Source organism: Schistocerca piceifrons, chromosome 2 (genome assembly GCF_021461385.2).
Source record: "Schistocerca piceifrons isolate TAMUIC-IGC-003096 chromosome 2, iqSchPice1.1, whole genome shotgun sequence".
Taxonomy (NCBI): Eukaryota; Metazoa; Arthropoda; class Insecta; order Orthoptera; family Acrididae; genus Schistocerca; species Schistocerca piceifrons.
In genome coordinates, this window is record NC_060139.1 from 636760576 (window position 1) to 636774095 (window position 13520).

The window sequence follows — 13520 nt, forward strand, 5'->3', positions numbered from 1 at the left end:
ACTGAACTGTGAAACAATGTTTTTGTTGCAGTCAGCATTGGTAAACATCATTGTCGAATTACCGCTATCCGTCGACCATACAGCTTATTATTACGTAAGATTCAGAGGCCTGAGCACCGTTGGAAGCTGTTACCGGGCTGTGGAGGCCTATCACCATCACTTCATGTCACTTGTTGATCCGCATGCTAACAGACATAGTCCACAGATTGTCTCCACGACCGACACCTGTCGTTGTGTATACACAATAAATTAACGTGTACTCATGGCCGAAATTACCTCGTCAATCAAGAAACTGGTCAGGCTGTTCAGTACCATTCACTAATAAGCTACGTTCTCAAAATGATACGAGGTTTATCCTTACACTTTATGCAAGTGATTATGGTTTACCTGCTGTTCGTGCATTACTTTTCACAAATCGTTCTGAGTACAACCAATTTTATTTGCAACAGGGTGATTATCGCAAGCGTCTCACACAAAGGAGCAAGCATTGCGCCTTTTAAGTCTAGAGTCAGTAGAGTTGGTGGTCATACTCGGACGATGTACTATAGTATCACTTCAACGATTTCTTCAAGTGTTGGAAACTTCATGGACCATGTGGGCGTCAGATGTCTGACTACTTCAAATGGCAGAGTGCCAAAAAATGACAAATATTAGTAGCACTGAATGCAAGTTTGAAGTTATTAATAAAGTTTCTGCTAAAGCAACTTAATACATCATACAAAGGGGCAATCATAGGTTCCTGCACTCCACAATATAGTCGTGTTGCATTACTTTAGGTTTCGTAACTCTCGGAACATTTGTATGCGTCCTAGAGTACCGTAACTCAAACTGTGATTTTTTTTCTCTCTACTCCGTGAAAGTTGGATAACAGCACGAATCTGTGAAGCGTAAAACACAGAAAACTTCAATATAATTCATTTGATTCACATATTGATGGGGAACTAAATTAAAACAGTAATAATAATAAGAAAAAGAAGAAGATGATGAAGAAGAAGAAGATCTAGCACAGTTATTTTCACGAACTTTTTCAGTTCATCACACATCGAAAAATTTCTAGAAAAGTTTTAAGAAGTGTGAATTAAAAATAAACAGGTAACAGAGAAGCCATATACGTGTAGATAATACGATGTGGCCACATAAGTCGTAGTGTTCCTCTTAATATCGAGTGCGCCCAGCGTAATGCACAAACTAGCCTTGGAAAACCCTTGAAGAAATATTGAATCATGCTTCCTCTATAGCCATCTTTGATTGGGAAGCTGTTATAGGTGCAGGATTTCATGAATGAAATGACCTCCAGATAATGTTCCATAAATATTCAAGGAGATTAATGTCGGACGATCTGGGTGGCCATATCGTTAGCTAAAATTGTCCAGAATGGTGTTCAAACCAATCGTCAACAACTACGGCCTTGTGACATCGTGTATTGTCTTCAAGAAAATCCCATCGTAGTTGGGGAACATGACGTGCATGAATGACTGCAAAGGCCTACAAGTACCCGAATGTCCACATCCTGTCTATTCTATGCAAACGCTACCCACATCACTATGGAGCCACCACCAGCTTGCACACTGTCTTCTTGATAACTTGGATCCATGGCTTCATGTGTTCTTCGCAACACTCGAACCCTACTATCAGCTCTTACCAAGTGAATTCTGGACTCATCTGACCAGACTAAGGTATTCTAGTCACCTACTATCCAACCGATATGGTGACGAGCCCAGAAGGGGGCTGGAGGCGATGTTGTGCTGTTAGTATATGCACATGTGTCGTCTGCTGCCATAGCCCATTAACGCCACTTTTCGGCACAGGCTCGACGTACGTTCCACGTTGATTCCTGTTGTTATTTCACGCAGTTTTGCTTGTCTGTTAGCACTGACAACTCTACGCAGAGGTCTCTGCTCTCAGTCGTTAAGTCAAGGCCGTGGGCCACTACGCTGTCCGCGGTGAGAGGTAATGCCTGAAATTTGGTGTCCTCGGCACACTCTTGCCACTTTGGATCTCAGAATACTGAATTCCTTACTATTTCCGAAATGGAATGTCCCATGTGTCTAGCTCTAACTACCATTTCGCATCCAAAATATGTTAATAGCCGCTGTGCTTCCACAATCACGTAGGAAACCTTTTCAAATGAGTTGCTTGCGTACAAATGACAGCCTTGCCAATGTATCATCTGTATATCTGCATATCTCAGGCTCATGTTTTTTGTCACCTTAGCACATACACAATAAAAGTATATATATATCTGCATTTCTCGGGCTCATGTATTTTGTCACCTTAGCACATACACAATAAAAGTTTATAAATAAGCCCCTTTGATTTGCCAGGATCTGATAAAAGGATTCTGAATTTTTCATTACGTTTAAGATTCTTAGACCTTAAAATACTAAAGCAAAGTGTAATTAAAACTAAGTAGAGTCTCTTACTATCGAGTATCAATCAATACTATTGTCTAAGTAGTTCGAGGTTTGATATGCTGTATCTTTTACACACACAAATGCCTGATAGCTAGGACGATTGCGCATATGTTTCCTACATTGTGGCATTAGTTGCTGCTTTCAAGCATTCGTGGTAAAGAGACAAAGCCTATAAATCTACGTTCAGGAGTGCACAACCGCTGAATCTCTAATTACAATGCACTGCACGTTCCGTATTAAATTAGATTCTAATTTCAGAAATAAAATTACTTCTGTACATACTATCATCCTCTTGAAAGCACAGGCCCCTTTGTAAAGGGGAAGGGAAGTCTACTGTAACAAATGTTTCGCTCTCGCTTGTAGTCGTTGGAAATATGGAAGTTTTATCTTTGAAATGTCAAAGACACTCATATAAAATGTTAAAGTAAAGCTCAGAGATACATCACTCATTAAGAGTAAATTATTGTGCAAAAAGCACTAAAAATATTAAATAAAACTGCTTCATGTCACCGTTTCCACGTCATAACAGTTACCGGCTATAAAGTTCACAGATTTTGCGTGCCATTTATTGAAACGAACTTCAATGGATTAATAAACTTCTATATGTTTTATTCTGTAAATGAATCTTTTTTAATTGTAGAGTAATAAGCAGTAATAATGTATGTATGTCAGAAAATACTGACAAGGTAACGTGCCATATGAGAAAGCTGGAACGCACCACACGTTCCCAGGTGGTAGATCCCTCCCAACTTACCCCTTCGAACGTGGGTACTCCGTTTCTTACACGGCGTCGTGCATTGTTAATAGCACTCTTAGCAGTTCACTCAAAAATTTTTAACAGAACCCCTTGTGATGAGTGTAGGAAACCGTGTATCACACACTGAATTTTCAGGAGTTTAATTTGGCTCTGGCTTTAAGACACTTAGCCACATCCAGAGGAGGAAGTTTATGTAATATAAATATTTACTACATATTTTTCAATCTTGTTTGATAGAAAACCATTAGCTACACGTTGGTGCTAACACTCATGATGTAGTTATCACACAACATACTGAATTTGTAACTGTAACTATCTCAACTTTATTTCCTTCATTTGGTACAAGAAACTATTGAGAATTTGCTTTTTATTCCAAATACGACAGTGGAAGATTGCTAGATTGTGGAGAATGTCGAATGTGATTTTTACCTGGACATATCTTTTTTAAAATGAAAAATTGCCTCTTGATGGAAATGCTTGGAAACACCGTTAATAAACATTGATGCACTCTACACTACATCACAGAAGCAGCACTAGGTGCTGAATGGAAAATGAAAGAAATTAATAGTAAAAAATGAAACGTCAACAGATGTCCTTATGATCGTGTAGCTACCAGTCCCGGCTCTTCAGGGTGTCATCTTTTGGCCTTAGTTGATGCTGACGGGTTGCCCACTGAAGCCCCGAAACTGGTAGCTACAAAATTAATGAGATTGTCATGACGGCTGTGGACGTTTCATTTTCTTACAATAATGAACGGCCGTGGTACCGTCGACCTCCAGTCAAAAGGACAGACATGATGATGAGTTAAATTGTCGTTATGTAATTCAAAACCTATCAAGGAGCATTACTTCCCGCTCGTGTTATCATTATCCTCTTGAAGGATGACTCAGATTTTGAATGTGTGGGGCGGCTGGTGGATTTAGTTGCTGTTATATAATGTTTAGATAGAATGTTATGTAGAAAAGAATGCATTTCCCTGCCGTTCAACCATATGTGGGGCGGCCGTTCTCAACACTGGCTGTCTAACTACAATTTTGTCAACCAGAAAGTGATTAGCAAAACTTGAAGCCTGTAATTAGAAATCCTAGTGCCAACTTCATCTGATAAATACACTTATAGCTACAGCTTATAGCTCTGAGAAAGTAGGAGATTGTCTGGGATTCATAATCAAAAACGATCGTGAAAAAACGTTCGCTATATTCTGAAAGTCACAGATGAAAAACATCCACACAATCAGACTAACAGAGCGGCTCAGAGTCTAATGCGCTGATGCAACTATAACTGTCCAAATTAAATGTTTAAGTGAATGCTCCCCATAATTTGATGAAAATGTTCATTACACGCCACGCTAAATAATGGTAGAATGTTTGTCCCACGACGGCACGTGAAAATATGACATACGCAAAGTGAAGATAGATCATTAAAGTCATCCCAGAAGTAACGCTTCACTTGAAAATGATTTCATGGTTACGCATAACCCAAGTAACTTAATACGGCATCCGAGGCTGTTTATAGCGATGGTACCGACGCGACGCGACTCCCGACACAGATGGTGTGCTATTCAGCGTCTGGAGAGAACTGGGGCCTTTCTTCCTCGCGCAGTGTTCTTAAATATAAAGCCACGGTGCGGACGGCTCAGGGAACGCCTGATCAAATCGGCTCTCCCAACTAGCCGCTGGGCTAGTAAAGCACCACTTTAAGTTATTAATCATCACTTCCTTTGCTGATGGCTGATGAAGCTCACAATTTAAATATGCATTCAGCACACAGGTAAGTAATCATAATAAAAGTGTGACGTGGCTAAGTAAAATATTTTGAGCGAGAGAATTAATTTAATTACACTGCACGCAGTGGACGAGCTCTGAACGTGCCCTTTGGAGACACGCTATCGCAATAGTTTTATAGTTATTCTATTGAAACTTCTCACATCTTTATGATTATAGCGGATCTCCCTTGTACTTAAATTTAAACATCCTAGCCTTATTTATTAGCCTACTTAATCTATCTTGCCTCCTTAATTTTTAAGACAAAAACCAGAAAATCATTAATTTCCACTATAATTTTAATTTGTGAGATCCAAAGTACTGTTTCTATTAAATTATTATGAAAAAGGAATCTAAATATAAATTTTTAAGTCTCTAGCTCTTTTCTGTTGCGCCAATGATTTTTACAGAAAACGTCCAAATTTCGAAACTGGTTAAAGTTACTGAACTGATATTCAACACTTGATTTAGTGTTACTCCTGACATGCTAGAAACGTTTCAGGTTATTTACTTGATTTTTAAAGTATTGCGCAACATTTATAACGTCAGAGCCAGTTGCAGCTGACTAGGCTGGCACACAATGGCAGACTGATGTGAATTTTATACAGCGTGAGTAGGCTGCTTCCCTGCATCGCCCTCTACTTAATTTTTTTTTTAATGTTAATAAACGAAAAAAAAATTTAATTACAAAGAGGGAAACAAGAGTACAGATTAACTCCCAATGAAAATTAAAACTGAAATGTAAACATATAGAAATATTAAAAGAAAACTGGTTACCTACTTTAATATTTTAAATTGCTGGCATGTTCACTGCCTCTTAAGCAACATTATACCTCAAAATTTAAGCAAAATCAATGAAACACTTTGGCATACATATTGCCTTAGACAAACAAACACATAAAATTATGTAAAATTATGAAAATCTTAATTCCATTAAATACATTTTTAGATACACAAATTCAAAGAAAATAACACAGTTATTCATAATATATAAACAGATGATTATATCTTAGCAGTCTTTTCTAAACCTGAAAGAGAATTTCACAACTCATGACAATTTCATTTTTACACACGGGGTTGTAGCCGCTTTGGCTTGCGTTCTACACTTCCATTGACAAGGGTAGAGGAGGGGAAGTTGCTATGGTGTGTATCCTTCACAGTCACTCTAAATTACATGGGGAAAGGGGAGGGGTCATTGTGAGTTGTGTCCAAGTCAGTCCACGCTATCACGCAGCTACCAGGCTGCCATTATCTGGTTTGTCCTGTAGAACAAACAAAAAGAGTGGCTCAGACTCTGTTCACTTATTATCTAAGGGTGGGTCACAATGAAATGGGGATATACACATTTTATCTTTCAATATTTTGCTGGAACAAAGTTAACAGAACTTTTTCAATTTTACGCTCGCGGTTACTTAACTGTCATAAAATCGGTAAACAAATGGCTCAAAACGCCTTTAGTGACGTACTAGAGAAAATTTATGCTCAAGGCATACAATCATAAATTCTATTCAATTTCAATTTATTATTTCTGGGCCGGAATACTGAACCAATGCTCGGTACATTCCTGACAAATCTGTATTTTATTTCCTTAGCTGACTCATCTTCAATTACCTTATTCTTAGAGATATTATGAGTATATTTTGATTAGTAGTTGTCTTCTCAGCTTCTTTGTATATGCGAGTAACTTCTGGTAATAGTACAGTTCTGAGTGTTCAAAACACACTACGTTTAGTTGACTACTAAATCCACTTATTGGTCCTCTGCTGCTGTGCCAGTTCCACATCTGCAATTATGTACTTACTTCATCGAAGTGTATTTATGCTGAGCTATAAATAATGTTTCACGTCTGCCATTATGTTACTCAAATATGTTGCTAGTGTATGTTCTTATTTAACACTCACCCTATTAACATTTAAAGCATAGGATAGCACATTTATTTCATATCTATAGTGTATTGTAGCTGATCAGTTTGCTCACGTGGCAATTCATTTCCACTCGATCGGACGCTGAAACCACAGGTAGTCTCTCTCGACCTACCACTAAAGTAATTATGGACGAGCGTAATGCTAAATTCCTTAAACATATAGGACACCAAGAGCTGCTCTGTCTCATCTAACATAAGGGTACCTATGGTCGCATTCACGCCTCCAACTCATAACCTCAATACGTGTAGGTGTGTCCTGTCACACACTACACCAATAAACGGCCAGCTCCAACCTTATAAATATTTCAAGGACGTGTCCATCACGTCTCAACCACAAACACTGTTCAATTCTATTACACTGCCATTCCTTGCTACACAAGGTGAGTTAATTTTTACAACTTATCTGCATATTTTTCATAACACTAAGCAATCTCTTTTACTATTTATTAGTTAGCTCTACAGCATACAATAGGTTTCACTGCCACTTCAGATCCTGCTTGTACACGAATTTGTATATCGTTTTAAATTACTGTTGGTGGACCATTTCCAATAAAACAACAACTTTCTACTTATAATATTACCAGGGTTCTATACGTACTTGTTACTCAAATACATTTGTATCTTAATTACATCATACTTCTCTGTTGTTTATGTCACAGTTAAGTTTGTCACAGTAGGTTTTTTTTCACTAATCGGTGGATAGAATGGTTACAGAACTCATGGCTTGATAGACATGACGGAAAATTTTTGTATTGTAAACTAAGGAGCAGAAATTTTTGTAGATAGGAAAGATGAAGAATGAGTGAGACCTGAAAAGGAAAGAAGATCTCACACAGCTGGGACTGCACAGCTGCCACACTGTGTAGAGGTTACAGAACAACCTCCTCCCTACAGAATTCATTAGTTTCAGAAATTTTTCGTATTGGATAGAAGGGGTCGAAATTTTTGTAGATAGGAAAGATGAAGAGAGTGAGTGAGATCTGAAATGGGAAAGAAGATCTCACACAGCTGGGACTGCACAGCTGCCACACTGTGTAGAGGTTACAGAACAACCTCCTCCCTAAAGAGTTCATTAGTTTCAGAAAATTTAATGTGTTTGAGAGTAAGAGCCGAAATTTTGGTGGATAGTAAAGATGAAGAATGAGTGAGACCTGAAAAGGAAAGAAGATCTCACACAGCTGGGACTGCACAGCTGCCACACTGTGTAGAGGTTAGAGAACAACCTCCTCCCTACAGCGTTCATTCATAACCTTTGACCACGCCAGGTCGATTTGAAAATACCTTATGATGCCTTTTTAAAACCTGTCTCAGTTCTTCCTTCTGATTAGCTGAAATTTTATTGATTTCCTGCAATTTAGCTTCTATTTTGTCCAAATTAATTGCTTCTTCTTCTTCTGTGTTTAGCTTACATTTACTAAAATGAACACCTTCGTTCCAATATCTCCTATTTTTCAGAACTCGTATAGGCAGCTCCCAAGTTTCATCATTAGTTACCATATGTATATCAATAAAAGGTACCGTAATTACTCCGGTTATCGGCAAGACCATTTTTAACTGGCTTCCTTCAAAGTCAACAACATCTGATATTTTGATAAGAAATCTATGCCAATTAAAACCTCAATACTGAGATTATTTACAATTAAGCATGGATGATTAAATAAATTACCATTAATGTTAAAGGGCAGCAATGCTTCTTGCTTTACCGTTTTTGACACCTTGCCAGTAGCACCAATTATTCTTAGTCCTGTTACCCTCATTACTGTAAGCTTGTCTTTACCAGGTAACGCATCAAAGAAGGACTGAGATATCGCACTCACCTCACTTCCACTGTCTAAGAGACAACTTACATTGATACCCAATATATTCACTATTATTATAGGGTGGCTTATTCTAGTTTGTACAGGTGGTTCCTGAAACTCATCCAACAGTTCCTTTTGGATTTGTCTCCAACTAAAGTGATCGACATCTGTCTTCATTACATTTAGGTCAAAGTGTGTAGGGGTTTCCTGAATTACATTTTCAGCTGCCTTTTCCAGTCGGTCTATTAATTTCAAATCGAAACACCGCACGACTTCATTACATTTAGTTTGCTGAACATGACCCAAATTACTGTAGTCTGAGCGATTCTGCGCTTCCAGACCGGGCATAACACTAGTTACAGCTAAACCACTTTCACTATTATCGTCGGGTTCCTTCTCAAGTGACAACTGGTCACAGCTACTGGGTTCATCGACCCCCAACAGGCTACCTCTACATTCTCACTTACCTCCTGTCCTAAATCTATTAGTACAGTATCAACATCCTGCACAGGCACTTTAGATAAGAGCACATCATCCCCATCGTAAATATAAGCATGAATTTCTTCTACTTCTTCACCTGACAATTCAGTATTATGTAGCTCTTCCCTACCGTTGCAATGCTGCGCCTTCTCTTTCTCTTCCCACTTAGAAAGCGTATCTAACACGGTATCAATCAAATACTGTGAGTGATCTAATATATCTGCTGTATCCTTAGATGCTACCGACCCTTCATTCACATGTTCAGTTTGAGTATTCTGATCTGTCTTACCAGTTACTGTAATTACTGGCTTAGGAAAAGTAACCGCCTGGTGAGGGCCAGTGTCCTCATAGACGGGAACTAGTTTTCCTGCCTCGGCCTACTACTGTTTCCTTTATTTCCATTATAGTTAACTGGCACCGCATTGCTTTCCGCACTGTTGTTTACCTGCATAATTTTGTTCAAAACAAAATTACTATCATTTGGATGACACTGTTGGTTCTGATGATTATTTCTCCAATTCTTACCTCTCTTACGATGGCGAACACCTACTGTTCTGATGTTTACATTGCCATTCTGCTCGTTCTTAAAATTACTGCTAGTGTTATTACCATTTCTGTTATTACGTGCGTGCTCCTCATTGGCAGCCACACGCTCTACACGTTCCAAATATTCAATGAAGCGATTCAGATTGTCTCTAGGGGCAGATATAATTCTAGTTTGCCAATACCATGGCAGTTTGGCTTCAAGACCTAGTATTATCATTTCAGGTTTTAGCTTTTCGGCCAAATGTGACAAACGTGAGGTCCATGACCTAGCAAACTCTTTAACAGACTCCTTGCCTACATTGAAGCGTTTCCCACTCCAAAATTCTCTCAACACTTCATTTACTTATTACTAGACCAATACTCAGTAATGAAAGCTGTTTTAAATTCCGCTTATGTTTTACACTTCATCATAACATCAGCTGACCAACGCATAGCGTCACCTGCTAAATGGCTTTTAATAAGGGAGATTTTCTCTCATTCAGAACAAGTTGGTGGAATCACATCTTCAAAATCGTTCCAGAAATCTAGCGGGTGGATATTTTTATCTGGATCGAACCGCAAGAACTGCCGATACCCGATAAAAGCGCCGTTTGCAGCTACAACTTGTTGCATACTACCATTACCAGAAGTTACTGAAGCTACTTTACTCTCAATGTTAGCAATATTAGTACTAATATTTTCAACTCTCATTTCAACATTATCTACTCTTTGCACAATATGAGTAGTATCAGTTTTGATTGCGTCTGCTTCTGATTGACTTTTATATTAACATCTTTAAACCTATCTGAGCACAGTTCAGATTCCGCCTCTATCTTTTCTGTTAACTTGTGCTCCAGCTTCGCATCTTCCATTTGGAAGTCTTTGCGAATCTCACCAACTTCGGATTTTACTGTTTTATACATTCCAGAAAATTGTTGAGCAACCTTTTTCTTAATATCCTCATGGTTGTAATCAATTTTATAATTCAATTTTATAATTCAAACTGTCCAGATCCTCTTTCAACTTATTGCAACCAGCCTTGAAGTTATTGTCCCTTGCCTCAAATCGTTTATTAAAATTAGTGAGGCTGGCCACAATCTCATATTTTAATTCATCATTACTGGCTGACAATTTTGCATTACAGGCTGCTATTGCTTGTAAGATAACATTTAAATCAATAGCCCCAGTATCTTTGGGTTGCTCACTAGCTGGCTTTTTATCACACTCAGGTGACGAAAAACTAGCTCCAACACCAGAATCGTCAAAACTAATTGAAACTTCTGATTGATCAGTCATATTTAACTTCTCCTGTTTAAACTCTACCACTTCTGATGGCTGTTTCGTTTTTAACTCATCAGATAAGCTATCATCCAATAAATTAACAATTTATGATTTCTACTTTACTACAGGGGTCTCTATTATTGAATCATTGCCCCTTCCCACACTACTGTCAGGAGATAATACTTCATATTTCACTTTAACATTGCTACTTTCATGCATATTTACACTTGAATTGTTGTCTGCATTTACAGTTTCCTCAAGAGACATAGTTTCTGATTTAAGTTTAACCTCAGTTTCGTCTGGCAGTTCCATTCCCGACAGTCTTTTAGTGCTGGTTAGTAAAATTTTTAACAGCTTTTCACTTAACTTAGTTCCTTCTGCACGACGTATGGCGTTGCCGGCGCGGCGACCAAGGATTACTGATGCGACGCGGCGCTTTGAACTGTAGACGGCACTTCGAAGGCTGCTGTGTGTTTGCGTGGCCCACAACTGTAGGCACGGCTCTGGTTGCTCCGGTGGACGACTGCGGTGTGGCGAAACTGGCTTCTCGAGATGCCGGCAGCGCCGCTAGACTCAGTGCGAGCTCCGTCAATCCAGATGCGTTGTTAATCCAATTGCGTCATCCACGTGCACACATAACACTACCACTGTTCTATTACTCAGTTGCGTGTCGCTTTCCGCTCCCGAATCCGAATATTAAAAAACCATTTTCACTATTACTCAGTTTCTTTTCCGGCCGATTAGCACCATATGTGGGGCGGCTGGTGGAATTAGTTGCTGTTATATAATGTTTAGATAGAATGTTATGTAGAAAAGAATGCATTTCCCTGCCGTTTACCCATATGTGGGGCGGCGGGTGGAATTAATTGTTATATAAATGTTCCTATTAATTATGCTGTCTTTTGCCGTTCTCAACACTGGCTCTCTAACTACAATTTTGTCAACCAGAAAGTGATTAGCAAAACGTGAAGCCTGTAATTAGAACTCCTAGTGCCCACTTCATCTGATAAATACACTTATAACTACAGCTTATAGCTCTGAGAAAGTAGGAGATTGTGTGGGATTCATAATCAAAAACGATCGTGAAAAAACGTTCGCTATATTCTGAAAGTCACAGATGAAAAACAAGCATCCACACAATCAGACTAACAGAGCAGTTCTGAGTCTAATGCGCTGATGCAACTATAACTGTCCAAATTAAATGTTTAAGTGAATGCTCGCCATAATTTGATGATAATGTTCATCAAACGCCACGCTAAATAATGGTAGAATGTTTGTCCCGCGACGGCACGTGAAAATACGACATACGCAAAGTGAAGATAGATCATTAAAGTCATCCCAGAAGTAACACTTCACTTGAAAATGATTTCATGGTTACGCGTAACCCGAGTAACTTAATACGGCATCCAAGGCTGTTTATAGCGATGATACTGACGCGACGCGACTCCCGACACAGATGGTGTGCTATTCAGCATCTGAAGAGAACTGGGGCCTTTCTTCCTCGCGCAGCGTTCTTATATGTAAAGCCGCGGTGCGGACGGCTCAGGAAACGCCTGATCAAATCGGCTCTCCCAACTAGCCGCTGGGCTAGTAAAGCACCACTTTAAGTTATTAATCATCACTTCCTTTGCTGATGGCTGATGAAGCTCACAATTTAAATATGCATTCAGCACACAGGTAAGTAATCATAATGAAAGTGTGACGTGGCTAAGTAAAATATTTTGGGCGAGAGAATTAATTTAATTACACTGCACGCAGTAGACGAGCTCTGAACTTGCTCTTTGGAGATACGCTATCGCAATAGTTTTATAGTTATTCAATTAAAACTTCTCACATCTTTATGGTTATAGCGGATCTCCCTTGTACTTAAATTTAAACATCCTAGCCTTATTTATTAGCCTACTTAATCTATCTTGCTTCGTTAATTTTTAAGACAAAAACCAGAAAATCATGAATTTCCACTAAAATTTTAATTTGTGAGATCAAAAGTACTGTTTCTATTAAATTATTATGAAAAAGGAATCTAAATATAAATTTTTAAGTCTCTAGCTCTTTTCTGTTGCGCCAATGATTTTTACAGAAAAACGTCCAAATTTCGACACTGGTTAAAGTTATTGAACTGATATTTAACACATATTGATTTAGTATTACTCCTGACATGCTATAAACGTTTCAGGTTATTTACTTGATTTTTAAAGTATTGCGCAAAATTTATGACGTCAGAGCTAGTTGCAGCGGACTAGGCTGACACACAATGGAAAGACTGATGTGAATTTTATACAGCGTGAGTAAGCTGCTTCCCTACACATGGAACGATTTTTAGTTTAAATTTATAAAAGTAAAATGTTGTCCAAGGAAGTTGTAAATATAAACATAAACATATTACTGTTTACGGACGAATAATCGCACCTAGCCTAAAATGAAGGATACTAGGATTTTCTGCGGTACCTATTACAGGAAATACATCCTCGAGAACAAGATATCCCACTCTACGAAGTTAGGTTGTAGAAAGAGGATGATCGGGTGGTCGTAAAACGTAGGATATCCGTCATGTTTTGAGAAAGACAATTTAACTGA